A 15,356-nucleotide genomic window follows, 5' to 3' on the forward strand; every position below is an offset into this window, starting at 1 on the left:
ACCATATTTCACATCAGTAAGATTGCTTATTTTGCGAAAAAGTTCTGAGCAGAGTATTTAAGTTAAGAAAAGAAATAGGTGACTTCCTGAAAGTAAAGGCAAGTCACAGCCATTGTTGTCTGATGAAGAGTGGATATAGAAATTGGCCTCTGCTGCAGACATAACTAGTCATTTAAATTTTCTGAACCTAAAAAAGCAAGAGAGGGAAATCTAGTTTCTGATCTATACACCCACCTAAAGGCCTTTAGATACAAACGTGTCATGTTTTTGGAGCAAGTACAGGCTAACAACTTGACACACTTTCAGCAGTGCAAGGTCTTTACCACTGAGTTCCCCACATCATTTACATACGAGATCATTAAAGAGCTCCAGCTGCAGTATCAGAAGCGGTTTTTCTGACTTGGATTCAAAGGCAGAAGAAGTTAGACTGTTTCAAAGCCAATTTTAAGCAAATGTGGCCAGTTGCAAAGATGAACTGCAGCTAGAGGTAATTGAATTGCAAGAAAATGACTTCCTTAGGGACACGTTCAAAGAAGGGCGGATGGGTTTTCAGAAGTTTGTGCACAAGGAACAGAGGCGTAGCGACCCTTCCCGGCGCCCGGGGACAAACGTTTGATTTGCAACCCCCCCCCCCCCCACTCAACCTTTCGATTTGCACCCCCCCCCCCCCATTCAAACTTTCAATTTGTTTTTCCAACCCATTTTGGCGCCCCCTCAGGTCGGCGCCCGGGAACATATGTTCCCCCCCCCCCCGCTCCCCCCCCCTTGCTACGCCTCTGACAAGGAAGACTTTCCTAATATAAAAACTTTTGCATCAAAGTACCTTTCAAATTTTGAAACAGCATTCCTGTGTGAACAAACATTTTCAAGAATGAAATACGTGAAGAACAATTTGAGAGCAAACGTGGACCTCGGGTGGGGTAGGGACATTTGAAATTTGTTTATATTTCTATATAAATTTTATATAAATTTTATTTGGTGGGGGGGGGGGGGGGGCTGAAAAAGATGCCTTAAAGAAACTCTGGCCCCCGAACTGATTTTTGATAGTTAATGCGGCCCTCGGGCTGAAAAGTTTGGAGACCCCTGCACTACAGTAATAAAAAGTGCTGCTAAATATAAAATGCTCAAGTCTAAAGAAAACTTAAATTATCTAGATCACAAAAACTATGTGATTGAAACAAGATCAGTCGTTTGTTGTTAATATTACCTTATTTTTAAAGAAGAGTAGCCCTATTAAATTATTAATTCAACTGAATAGATTCTAGATCTAGAATTTGTTTCAACTTTAATTTGCGTAAACAAGATACATTTCATGAACACAAACTCAGTGTTTCTTCCAGACTTTTTTCTCAGAGGATTGAGGGGGGGGGGGGGCAACTTGAACAGTATTCGCTAACCACCCCCCCCCCCCCACACACACACACACACACAACCCACACACCCTCCTCCGGACAGTTTTAAATGCCGCTACCCGGAGATAAATATCTAAATAGAAAAACCGGGTAGCCTTTTGTAAACAGAAGAGAGCTATAAGTCACCAGAATAGCCCGTGTAACGGGTACCGTTTGTTAGTATAATTATAAATCGCTTAAGAGTACCGAGACCTTGCATCTACATAGGCTACTTCTACATACACATAGGCTACAATTGTTTAGAACAGATTTAACTTGAATGATACACTAGGAGCAAGATAATGATAGACTATGAAGCGAACATCAAAAGAGAAACAGTCTATAATGTTGTACCGCTTCAGCTACATCAGTTACACACAGCGACGGCAACACACAGCGACGGCAACACAGTCACCGCGACACTCAACGACCACGACCACGACCACGACACACAGCGACCGTGACACACAACGACACATTCACCGCAACACACCACGATGAAATAAAATACTTTAAAAAACTTTTTAAAAACCACGTTTTTCTTGTGGACTAAAAAGTAGAAAATAAATTTTCATACATTTGATGACAAAAAACGTGGGTACGTTCACCATCAAATTTCCCGACCCATCTGCCCGACACAAATGTCATCAAATGTATGAAAATTTATTTTCTACTTTTTAGTCCACAAGAAAAACGTGGGTTTTTTTTTTTTCCCACGTTTTTTAACTTGCTTTCGTCTCTGTTTGTTTGTCTTTCCAATCAAATCTTGCGATCGAAATTTCTGGCACTTCCCAGTTAGCTAGCACGCTGAAATTTTCAGGGAAGCTTTGTTTTGGATGACATTAGAATATTCAATTGTTATTATTACTAAATTGATCCATGGAAACATTTTATTGAGCATTTTAGACCGCTATATAATCTATATATATAATTCTCCTCTGCGAGCCATTAGAAAACAAGCTGCAAGCGCCTCCTTACAGTCCCCTCTCTTTCTCTCTATCACTATCACTACCACCCTACCCCACCCCCACATGGTCTGCTGAGCTGTGGTCACGTTAATGTTTACAAACCGTACAGCCAGGTTTAGTGACGGCTATTAGGGGCAGATAATTTAGTTTGAACCGACTTTAAACTTACAGGAGGTAACTAAGAGGAGGCTGCTTTCACGGGGGGGGGGGTGTAGGGTCGGGGTTAGGGGAAAGGAGGGGGGTTAGTGTTTTAAAGCAAATATTTTCAGTGGCAGCATTGGTACTGTCGAATTCACAAATTATGAATTACTGAAAAGTAGAAAATAAATCAACTAAATAGCGGCATATGATACGCCGCGGGTCGGCTCGTTGTAGTAAAAACGTGGGGAAAAAGGGACATAACCCAGTAACTGTAATTTGTGTACAAACAACCGTAACAACTGGTGGCCAGTATGGGGGAGACGATATGGTCGAGTGGTTGGGCACACGATTGCTATCCCACTCGGCACGGGTTCAAATCTATGTGTTCTAGTCAGTAACGTATTCACACAACGTGTTTTTTACGAGTTGTCTTTTTACGAGTTGTCTTTTTACGAGTTGTCTTCGTTTACCCAAAAAAAAAGTGAAAAGATAAAATCGATAGCAAGATTTTAATGCAAACAAACAGACAAAGACTAAAAAGTAGAAAATAATAATCATTAAAAAAGTTTATAAAAAAACACGTTTTCTGATTGAACTAAAAAGTAGAAAATAAATGCTATACATCATAATAATGCAAGCGATCACTCTACTATAAGCGATCAAAATCCCCTTCCCGGAGAAAAAATCCTAGAAGAAACACTGGGTAGTAGTATAGTAGGTCCCTTTTGGACCGAATTTGTGCAGACATGTTTATATAGTAAAATATTGAGCAGCCAGAGCAGACATGTTATATAGTAAAATACTCCAGCTGGAGCAGGTGTTTCCCTCCTCCTATTGTCTTCCGTGACGCTCCTTTACGGCCGCGACGACAAACAATAGAGTATCGATTTTTTTTGAAAGATATGTTTAAATAGTCATTAAAAATAATTTATTCAGCTAGGCTTGCTTTACAATAGGCCATATTTCTCATACAGTTGATCTATAAATAGCCGTTACTATTTACTATCAGTCTGTTTTTGTCCTCTGTTTTTCGTCTAGTCGTGTTAATTATGTTAAGTGTGATTGCTTTATTTGTTGTGGGTGTTTGATTGGTGGTTTTTTAATATTTAGTATATTAGAAGTATTATATTTAAGTGCTAGGTTGTTGGTTTATTGTACGTTTATGTACATAGTTGAGGCTATGGTGTAATCACAACTTTTTAAGTTTTCCTAGTGACGATTTCTTTCTAAAATAGTGACCAGGGCTAGACATCAAAGAGTATATTAATCAATTATCTTTAAAAAACATTTTTAAAATAATTATTTTATTTAACAAGGCTTAAACTATATTCCTTATTTCTCATCCAGTTGATCTATATATATAAACGTTACTACCAGTCTGGTTTTTTTTTTTTTGTCCTGTGTTCTTTGTCTAGTCCGAGTCGTGTTAATTAAGTTTAGTGTGAGTGCTTTATGTGTTGTGGTTGTCTTCTCTTGGCTTGTCTGCTTCGTAGAGTTGTTATATTTTGATTTGATAAAAGCTGTTTGAAAAAAGATTATTATTATTTATTTATTTTTTTTTTGTGGTCGGCGTGTTCTTTCTTCTTGAGGAAACATAATAGTGACTTGATCAATCATTAATGAAGACATTGAATAATTAGCGTCTTTAGAATAATTAGACCATAGTCTGCGCTATTGCTGTAAGGTCGTGTTAGGTTAGTTCCTTGCCCATTTCAGGATTATCTTTTATAAAGTGATGGTACAGTTAGACCACTAATCCGAAAGTCTAGAGTTCAAATCCTGTTTCAAGATAGTAGCCCTGAGTTCACCCAGCTCTGATGAGTCCCAATTCACGTTAGGAAAAGTAAAGGCGGCTGCGTATAATGCTGACCACACTACCACTTCATATACCATTTGGTCTAAAGAGGAAACTTTTTTTTTTTTTAAGAATATTTCATCATCAGTATTTTTATCTTTTTTTAATAATATTTTTATTTCTATTTTTTGTTTTATTTTTAATAGTTATACAACAGCCAACAGAACAAATAGAATTATTTAATAAAGACATCCTTGTATATCAAATGCTCTCCCTTTAAAAATCATGTAACGACTTTTAAAGTAATGACAAAATGGTGAGTTGACACGGTGGTAATCCGATAAAATATATTCAAAACACACTCACGTCATTCACTTTATTGATTTTTAAGGAACACAATAGCCCTAAAATTCCACCCTTTTGTATTCCGTGAGGACAAAACTATTGTGCGCAATCGTGGCGTGTGAGTATAGAACAATAGCTATACCCCAACGCTCATGGACGGCTAGATAATTAGTGATGCATCTTTTCCGCGAAGCGAGCCGTGAATTGAAAGAAATTAGCTTTTTGACTTTATGTATCAAGCAGGTGACGGGGTATTTTTTCTTTGTAAACCAAGGATGGTAGTGGGGTTCAATGACCTCCAAATCTGCGTGACGCACGCTTGCATAATTAGACCAATTATAGAATGATAGTCAGGATTTTTTTCCCCACGCGTTCATAAAGTATAAATTCAGACGAAGTTTTACTTTAAACACTACTGCTCAGCACTACAAAGCATCTACACGTCCACCTAACTAGCTACACAACCAGCTACCCTGCTACGGACCGAGCTCACTCCAACTTAGACATTCACATCATCCAGCACTAAGGTAAGGTTAATATTATTTATTTATTTTTTTATTTATAATTTTATTTTTTGCTTTTAAGGGAGTTAACGCCATTAATAAAGATATACCATTTAATTAAATCTTATTGTACACCCGACCCACCCACTAGTCCACTAATAAAAAAAAATAAGCTTAGACCCTTTAATTAAGTCTTATTTATTTTTTAAATAAGTAGTCAAATATATTCGCTTTTATTTTTATTGTACAGCCAACCCAATTACTGAACAAGGCATTGAGCTAGCCACCCAGCCGACCCAAACACATCCAGCTGCCCAGTCACATACAACTAACCTGCTACGGACCGATCTCACACCTAGTTAGACATTAAAAGGTAAGGTAAATATTTTAATGGATTTAACCCCGCTAATAAAAATACGATTTTACCCTTTAATTATCTTATTTATGTTTTAAATAAGTTTCAAATGTATTTACTTTAATTTGTATTGTACAATCGACCCACCCACTAGACCACTAATAAAAAAATACGCTTATACTGCCTTATACCCTTTAATTAAAGCTTATTTATTTTTTAAATAAATAATCAAATGTATTCGTCTTAATTTTTTTTTTTGTACAGCAGACCCATCCAGCCGACCCAACCACATCCACCTACCCAGCTATGGCCCGATACACATGTGACATATGTGAACGTACATTCAGCCGTAAAAAAAATTTGACACAACATTGCAAGACTGTACACGGCCGAGAAAGGCATCGATGTATAGAATGCTGGCAAGAATTTACAAGAAAATTTAATTTAACGAGACACTATAGGATAGTGCACACCAACCTACTTACACCAACCGATGCCCCATCAGCATCCGACAGACAAACCGAACAACCGACATTAACATCTGACAGACTAACTGAACAACCTACATTAGCAAACGACAGACAAACAGACAACCTACCTATACAATTAAAGAGACAAAGGACCTATGACGAAACATCAAACAAACGTCTAAAGACACTTCACAACGACAGTAACGTTAATGTTGACACCAACGCTATACTTGTAGATGACCTAAGGGGAGATGTGGTAGACCTAGATTTAGAGGACGTGAACGACTTAGACTTACCGTTCGACGCAATTGACACCCTTTATAACCTAAACAGCGAATTACAAAACATATACATTGACAATTGGCACTCCATACAGACACATACAACTACAGGCAAACATATATCCACATTCAATTTTTTTCACAACCCACTACACACTACTCCAATAGATTGGGATACAAAACTTGTAGATACCATATTTAACACACAAACTAAGCGGTTCAAAATAAATTATAGTCACCATACCATTTTAAAACATAAAGAAACAGGAGAATATAGGTTTTTTCACTCAAGTAACAACAATGCATGCGTCTTAGAGCTTCCTAAACTAATTAACAATAGAGTAGATTTTAAAGATTTTTTAGAACACTTAAACACATCAGACATTCTAAATTACGCACAACACAATAGACCGAACACAAAATACGCTGTTGAGATCATTCCAGCCACCACATTCTATCTCTATCACCTCAATGAATTTCCCATAGGATGACCTCTCACAAACATCCCGATTTTATTAATCCTTAAACCACAACACACTAGACTAATAGTCATTTATACTAGTCCTCACGATAAAGGAACCGGGTGATGTAACAAATACAGGTTTCAGGGCATTCAACACAGGGATTTATACATACACGCAATACAGAAACGCACTTTCTTACATTTATATTAAAAGACAAGTACAGTCAGACAATGTGACAACATCTCCCCTAAACATATAATGCTTTGACATTTATAAATTTAACCATGACTTTAACGACACCTTATACTAATGTAGATATATAAATAACACATTTTTATGACTGTATGTTAATGGGGTTGTTTTTAATAAATAAAATTTAAAATACATTTTAAATCGCCTTTTGTGATTAATTGTGTTTGTTAATTGTGCATGAAGTATAACTTGTATTGAGTATAGATGTATAGTGTTTAATATTTAATGCATGGAACACATGGGAAAAAAAAAAAAAAAAAAAAAAAAAAAAAAAAAAAAAAAAAAAAAAAAAAAAAAAAAAAAAAAAAAAAAACCAACAGATTTACATCACCGCAACATCCGACATAAGGGTTGGGATGGGTACGGGGAGGGCGGAGGAGAAGAAAAAAAAACACCATAAAATGTATAACGCTACAAATGTTTGGCTTTATTCAACGACTTAAGAGTAGAAATGTGCTATAATTTTATGTATGTCTTCATTGTAACAGTCACCATAACAAATGATTAAACTTTATGATTTTTTTTTTGTGTGCGAGAAATGCTACCAGTGTGATTGCACCAAGTCCTGCCACAGACCATTTAATTAATGTTTTAAAAGATGCCCAATCTCTCTGACTTTCAGTGCGGCGTGAATAAAACTCAACCAGACCTTGCTGTAGAAGATAAAAATAAGAGAGACTCAATTTCTTAATTTCTCTATCTTGAAGATGGGTAATCAGTATACTTTAAAGTCATGGGGAGAGGGGTGATAAAAGATGATAGAGATAAAATATAGATGTAGCATACATAACAATTATCCTAAACGCAATATGCATTCTAATGAAAACACAGCACATAAATTTGAATTAATCAATATTCTGTTGTTCAAATGTATCAGTTAAAACAAGTCAATATACTGATTTAGATTCTTCTTAACAGGTGATATAAATTTGATATTATGATGTATGCAAATAGAAACTATTCTTACCCATTTATCATTAGACGTCAACCATTCTTGTAAGTTAGTGTCGATATATGAAGTAACCCATTCAACAACATTATCCGCCAAATGGCTTTTATTATGTACGAAACAATATACCACAAAGCATCCAGCGAAGCCTAAAAGCGCTACAATCCTGCCCCAGTTAACACCATCAGAGAAGGTTTCATCAACTATTATTTTAAAAGTATCATAAGCGTTGTTATCAGTAATATTAAGCTGTTCAATCAAATCATTGAATCTATTTCGAAAGCGTTCCTCAAATTCATCACCAAGATTACGCATTGCCGCTTGGACAACATTTGGAGTAACACTACTTTGTCGCCCATCATTTTCCCACTGAAAACCTTCCTTCGCTACTCGATGTTTGATATAATCCATTACTATCGAACGAGTATTATAAGATTCCATGTTTTCAGACAATTCACTCGAACTTAACACATCTGTTTTTAAAAAACCATCTCAAACTTTAAATGAGATTCATTTATATTACACAAAAAACAAAAATACCTAATTCAGCAAACAAAAAAAAAAAAAAAAAAAAAAGTGAAGACCTTTTGTTATTCGTAGCAACTAAATCGCCAACCAATCTTACGGCCACCTGCATAATCGATCAAATTATAGAAAGAACGTGGTTTGCATCGCAAATTTAAAAACATGGCGATGTTTACCGATGCTTACAGACCTCAACCAAAAAAGGCAATGAAACTATAAGAAGGAGGAATATATATCTTAGTCATGCAGCAGATTACCTGCCCATGTTCGCTTTAGTATTACAGTTTTCATTTAATTTCTTTTTGACTTGAACTTCTTTAATTTAAGAAGGTTTACTTATACATAATACATTACGTCTAATTACAATTTTTTTATTTTTACCACTCAATGTAGTTTGTTTTTTCTATATCTTGCATTGTCATCTTAATTTTTGATCACCTTAGTAAAAATTTGCTTAAGATTATAAACTTCAAGTTTTAAAAAACATCAACGTTATAGTACGTCGTGTCAAATGACACACCGTTTAAAATGTCTACATTTAAAGTTCACCAACATAATGACGTAAAAACTAAATATGATATGACGTTAGCATACATATCATTCAATCTAATCACTCTAAAGTACAAATCAATAATTTTTATTGATTAAGGGGCTGGGTGAGTTATTTTTATCACTATTCGCCCTTCCCCTTCCCTTTGTCCGCAACCCCTTTTCCCCTTCTCCCATTCCTAACCTCAATACCAACCGTTAGATACACAGACCGTACCACTACCCATTCTATTCCATTTAAGAGACAAAGGATGTATGACAATCTTACAGACAAATATTTATTTAACTAATATCACAACTCCTAGACACTACTCCAACAGACTGGGATATTTAACTTATAGACACCACTCCTCGTTGAATATCTCTTGCAGCCTAGCCACCTATGTCCGCCGCCCTCGCCCCGTCCCTAAACACCCGCTAGATAAACAGACCGTACCTCTACCCACACTATTACTTGGACAGACAAAGGACAAAGTAACAGACAAACTTTTTTTTTTTTTTTTTTTTTTTTTTTGTTTGCTGAATTAGGTATTTTTGTTTTTTGTGTAATATAAATGAATCTCATTTAAAGTTTGAGATGGTTTTTTAAAAACAGATGTGTTAAGTTCGAGTGAATTGTCTGAAAACATGGAATCTTATAATACTCGTTCGATAGTAATGGATTATATCAAACATCGAGTAGCGAAGGAAGGTTTTCAGTGGGAAAATGATGGGCGACAAAGTAGTGTTACTCCAAATGTTGTCCAAGCGGCAATGCGTAATCTTGGTGATGAATTTGAGGAACGCTTTCGAAATAGATTCAATGATTTGATTGAACAGCTTAATATTACTGATAACAACGCTTATGATACTTTTAAAATAATAGTTGATGAAACCTTCTCTGATGGTGTTAACTGGGGCAGGATTGTAGCGCTTTTAGGCTTCGCTGGATGCTTTGTGGTATATTGTTTCGTACATAATAAAAGCCATTTGGCGGATAATGTTGTTGAATGGGTTACTTCATATATCGACACTAACTTACAAGAATGGTTGACGTCTAATGATAAATGGGTAAGAATAGTTTCTATTTGCATACATCATAATATCAAATTTATATCACCTGTTAAGAAGAATCTAAATCAGTATATTGACTTGTTTTAACTGATACATTTGAACAACAGAATATTGATTAATTCAAATTTATGTGCTGTGTTTTCATTAGAATGCATATTGCGTTTAGGATAATTGTTATGTATGCTACATCTATATTTTATCTCTATCATCTTTTATCACCCCTCTCCCCATGACTTTAAAGTATACTGATTACCCATCTTCAAGATAGAGAAATTAAGAAATTGAGTCTCTCTTATTTTTATCTTCTACAGCAAGGTCTGGTTGAGTTTTATTCACGCCGCACTGAAAGTCAGAGAGATTGGGCATCTTTTAAAACATTAATTAAATGGTCTGTGGCAGGACTTGGTGCAATCACACTGGTAGCATTTCTCGCACACAAAAAAAAAATCATAAAGTTTAATCATTTGTTATGGTGACTGTTACAATGAAGACATACATAAAATTATAGCACATTTCTACTCTTAAGTCGTTGAATAAAGCCAAACATTTGTAGCGTTATACATTTTATGGTGTTTTTTTTTCTTCTCCTCCGCCCTCCCCGTACCCATCCCAACCCTTATGTCGGATGTTGCGGTGATGTAAATCTGTTGGTTTTTTTTTTTTTTTTTCCCATGTGTTCCATGCATTAAATATTAAACACTATACATCTATACTCAATACAAGTTATACTTCATGCACAATTAACAAACACAATTAATCACAAAAGGCGATTTAAAATGTATTTTAAATTTTATTTATTAAAAACAACCCCATTAACATACAGTCATAAAAATGTGTTATTTATATATCTACATTAGTATAAGGTGTCGTTAAAGTCATGGTTAAATTTATAAATGTCAAAGCATTATATGTTTAGGGGAGATGTTGTCACATTGTCTGACTGTACTTGTCTTTTAATATAAATGTAAGAAAGTGCGTTTCTGTATTGCGTGTATGTATAAATCCCTGTGTTGAATGCCCTGAAACCTGTATTTGTTACATCACCCGGTTCCTTTATCGTGAGGACTAGTATAAATGACTATTAGTCTAGTGTGTTGTGGTTTAAGGATTAATAAAATCGGGATGTTTGTGAGAGGTCATCCTATGGGAAATTCATTGAGGTGATAGAGATAGAATGTGGTGGCTGGAATGATCTCAACAGCGTATTTTGTGTTCGGTCTATTGTGTTGTGCGTAATTTAGAATGTCTGATGTGTTTAAGTGTTCTAAAAAATCTTTAAAATCTACTCTATTGTTAATTAGTTTAGGAAGCTCTAAGACGCATGCATTGTTGTTACTTGAGTGAAAAAACCTATATTCTCCTGTTTCTTTATGTTTTAAAATGGTATGGTGACTATAATTTATTTTGAACCGCTTAGTTTGTGTGTTAAATATGGTATCTACAAGTTTTGTATCCCAATCTATTGGAGTAGTGTGTAGTGGGTTGTGAAAAAAATTGAATGTGGATATATGTTTGCCTGTAGTTGTATGTGTCTGTATGGAGTGCCAATTGTCAATGTATATGTTTTGTAATTCGCTGTTTAGGTTATAAAGGGTGTCAATTGCGTCGAACGGTAAGTCTAAGTCGTTCACGTCCTCTAAATCTAGGTCTACCACATCTCCCCTTAGGTCATCTACAAGTATAGCGTTGGTGTCAACATTAACGTTACTGTCGTTGTGAAGTGTCTTTAGACGTTTGTTTGATGTTTCGTCATAGGTCCTTTGTCTCTTTAATTGTATAGGTAGGTTGTCTGTTTGTCTGTCGTTTGCTAATGTAGGTTGTTCAGTTAGTCTGTCAGCTGTTAATGTCGGTTGTTCGGTTTGTCTGTCGGATGCTGATGGGGCATCGGTTGGTGTAAGTAGGTTGGTGTGCACTATCCTATAGTGTCTCGTTAAATTAAATTTTCTTGTAAATTCTTGCCAGCATTCTATACATCGATGCCTTTCTCGGCCGTGTACAGTCTTGCAATGTTGTGTCAAATTTTTTTTACGGCTGAATGTACGTTCACATATGTCACATGTGTATCGGGCCATAGCTGGGTAGCTGGATGTGGTTGGGTCGGCTGGATGGGTCTGCTGTACAAAAAAAAAAAATTAAGACGAATACATTTGATTATTTATTTAAAAAATAAATAAGCTTTAATTAAAGGGTATAAGGCAGTATAAGCGTATTTTTTTATTAGTGGTCTAGTGGGTGGGTCGATTGTACAATACAAATTAAAGTAAATACATTTGAAACTTATTTAAAACATAAATAAGATAATTAAAGGGTAAAATCGTATTTTTATTAGCGGGGTTAAATCCATTAAAATATTTACCTTACCTTTTAATGTCTAACTAGGTGTGAGATCGGTCCGTAGCAGGTTAGTTGTATGTGACTGGGCAGCTGGATGTGTTTGGGTCGGCTGGGTGGCTAGCTCAATGCCTTGTTCAGTAATTGGGTTGGCTGTACAATAAAAATAAAAGCGAATATATTTGACTACTTATTTAAAAAATAAATAAGACTTAATTAAAGGGTCTAAGCTTATTTTTTTTTATTAGTGGACTAGTGGGTGGGTCGGGTGTACAATAAGATTTAATTAAATGGTATATCTTTATTAATGGCGTTAACTCCCTTAAAAGCAAAAAATAAAATTATAAATAAAAAAATAAATAAATAATATTAACCTTACCTTAGTGCTGGATGATGTGAATGTCTAAGTTGGAGTGAGCTCGGTCCGTAGCAGGGTAGCTGGTTGTGTAGCTAGTTAGGTGGACGTGTAGATGCTTTGTAGTGCTGAGCAGTAGTGTTTAAAGTAAAACTTCGTCTGAATTTATACTTTATGAACGCGTGGGGAAAAAAATCCTGACTATCATTCTATAATTGGTCTAATTATGCAAGCGTGCGTCACGCAGATTTGGAGGTCATTGAACCCCACTACCATCCTTGGTTTACAAAGAAAAAATACCCCGTCACCTGCTTGATACATAAAGTCAAAAAGCTAATTTCTTTCAATTCACGGCTCGCTTCGCGGAAAAGATGCATCACTAATTATCTAGCCGTCCATGAGCGTTGGGGTATAGCTATTGTTCTATACTCACACGCCACGATTGCGCACAATAGTTTTGTCCTCACGGAATACAAAAGGGTGGAATTTTAGGGCTATTGTGTTCCTTAAAAATCAATAAAGTGAATGACGTGAGTGTGTTTTGAATATATTTTATCGGATTACCACCGTGTCAACTCACCATTTTGTCATTACTTTAAAAGTCGTTACATGATTTTTAAAGGGAGAGCATTTGATATACAAGGATGTCTTTATTAAATAATTCTATTTGTTCTGTTGGCTGTTGTATAACTATTAAAAATAAAACAAAAAATAGAAATAAAAATATTATTAAAAAAAGATAAAAATACTGATGATGAAATATTCTTAAAAAAAAAAAAAAGTTTCCTCTTTAGACCAAATGGTATATGAAGTGGTAGTGTGGTCAGCATTATACGCAGCCGCCTTTACTTTTCCTAACGTGAATTGGGACTCATCAGAGCTGGGTGAACTCAGGGCTACTATCTTGAAACAGGATTTGAACTCTAGACTTTCGGATTAGTGGTCTAACTGTACCATCACTTTATAAAAGATAATCCTGAAATGGGCAAGGAACTAACCTAACACGACCTTACAGCAATAGCGCAGACTATGGTCTAATTATTCTAAAGACGCTAATTATTCAATGTCTTCATTAATGATTGATCAAGTCACTATTATGTTTCCTCAAGAAGAAAGAACACGCCGACCACAAAAAAAAAAATAAATAAATAATAATAATCTTTTTTCAAACAGCTTTTATCAAATCAAAATATAACAACTCTACGAAGCAGACAAGCCAAGAGAAGACAACCACAACACATAAAGCACTCACACTAAACTTAATTAACACGACTCGGACTAGACAAAGAACACAGGACAAAAAAAAAAAAACCAGACTGGTAGTAACGTTTATATATATAGATCAACTGGATGAGAAATAAGGAATATAGTTTAAGCCTTGTTAAATAAAATAATTATTTTAAAAAATTTTTTTAAAGATAATTGATTAATATACTCTTTGATGTCTAGCCCTGGTCACTATTTTAGAAAGAAATCGTCACTAGGAAAACTTAAAAAGTTGTGATTACACCATAGCCTCAACTATGTACATAAACGTACAATAAACCAACAACCTAGCACTTAAATATAATACTTCTAATATACTAAATATTAAAAAACCACCAATCAAACACCCACAACAAATAAAGCAATCACACTTAACATAATTAACACGACTAGACGAAAAACAGAGGACAAAAACAGACTGATAGTAAATAGTAACGGCTATTTATAGATCAACTGTATGAGAAATATGGCCTATTGTAAAGCAAGCCTAGCTGAATAAATTATTTTTAATGACTATTTAAACATATCTTTCAAAAAAAATCGATACTCTATTGTTTGTCGTCGCGGCCGTAAAGGAGCGTCACGGAAGACAATAGGAGGAGGGGAACACCTGCTCCAGCTGGAGTATTTTACTATATAACATGTCTGCTCTGGCTGCTCAATATTTTACTATATAAACATGTCTGCACAAATTCGGTCCAAAAGGGACCTACTATACTACTCTGGGTGGGGCGTATATCAACAGGCGACTTGATCCAGTTTTTTTGGGCGGGGGGGGGGGGGGGGGGGGGTTAATGAATAGGCATTATATAAAAACGTAAATCTATAAAAACAAACAAGTTTCTATTTTAAGATATTATAGTTCAGCATATGTCACTCTTTAAAGTATTTTAGTCAGTAAAAGTGAGCAGGTGCATTTCGGGGTCAATGACAGTAGTTCTTAACGTTTTTTGGAGGCACCAAACCCCACCAGTTTCTTACCGAACTAATTGTTCTATTGTCAGCACTGACGAAATACGACGAAATAATATCGTCAATAGTAGGAGACGGTTGACCGTGAACAAACGCATCCAGACAAAACGGCCCCGTGAAATAAACGCGATCAAAATGGATGGTGACAAAAGATCCCGTTATATAGACTGCCTTAAGCGCCACCGATTAAATAGTCTCCCGTCGATATGACTCCCTAAAAAAAAGTCTCTCGGTTAAACAATAGGACTCATTGCAGTAGGACCCCGTTATCACTGCAAAGTCGGCTTAGACAATACTTTAAAGTAATAAAATATATGTAGCTCTTGGTCTTGTCAGAAAAAGAAAATTGTTAATAACACTACTACAGTTGTGAAGTCTTTACAAACGAACC

This window comes from Physella acuta, unplaced genomic scaffold (genome assembly GCF_028476545.2).
Source record: "Physella acuta isolate Inbredline_101_S28 unplaced genomic scaffold, ASM2847654v3 ptg000911l, whole genome shotgun sequence".
Classification (NCBI taxonomy): domain Eukaryota; kingdom Metazoa; phylum Mollusca; class Gastropoda; family Physidae; genus Physella; species Physella acuta.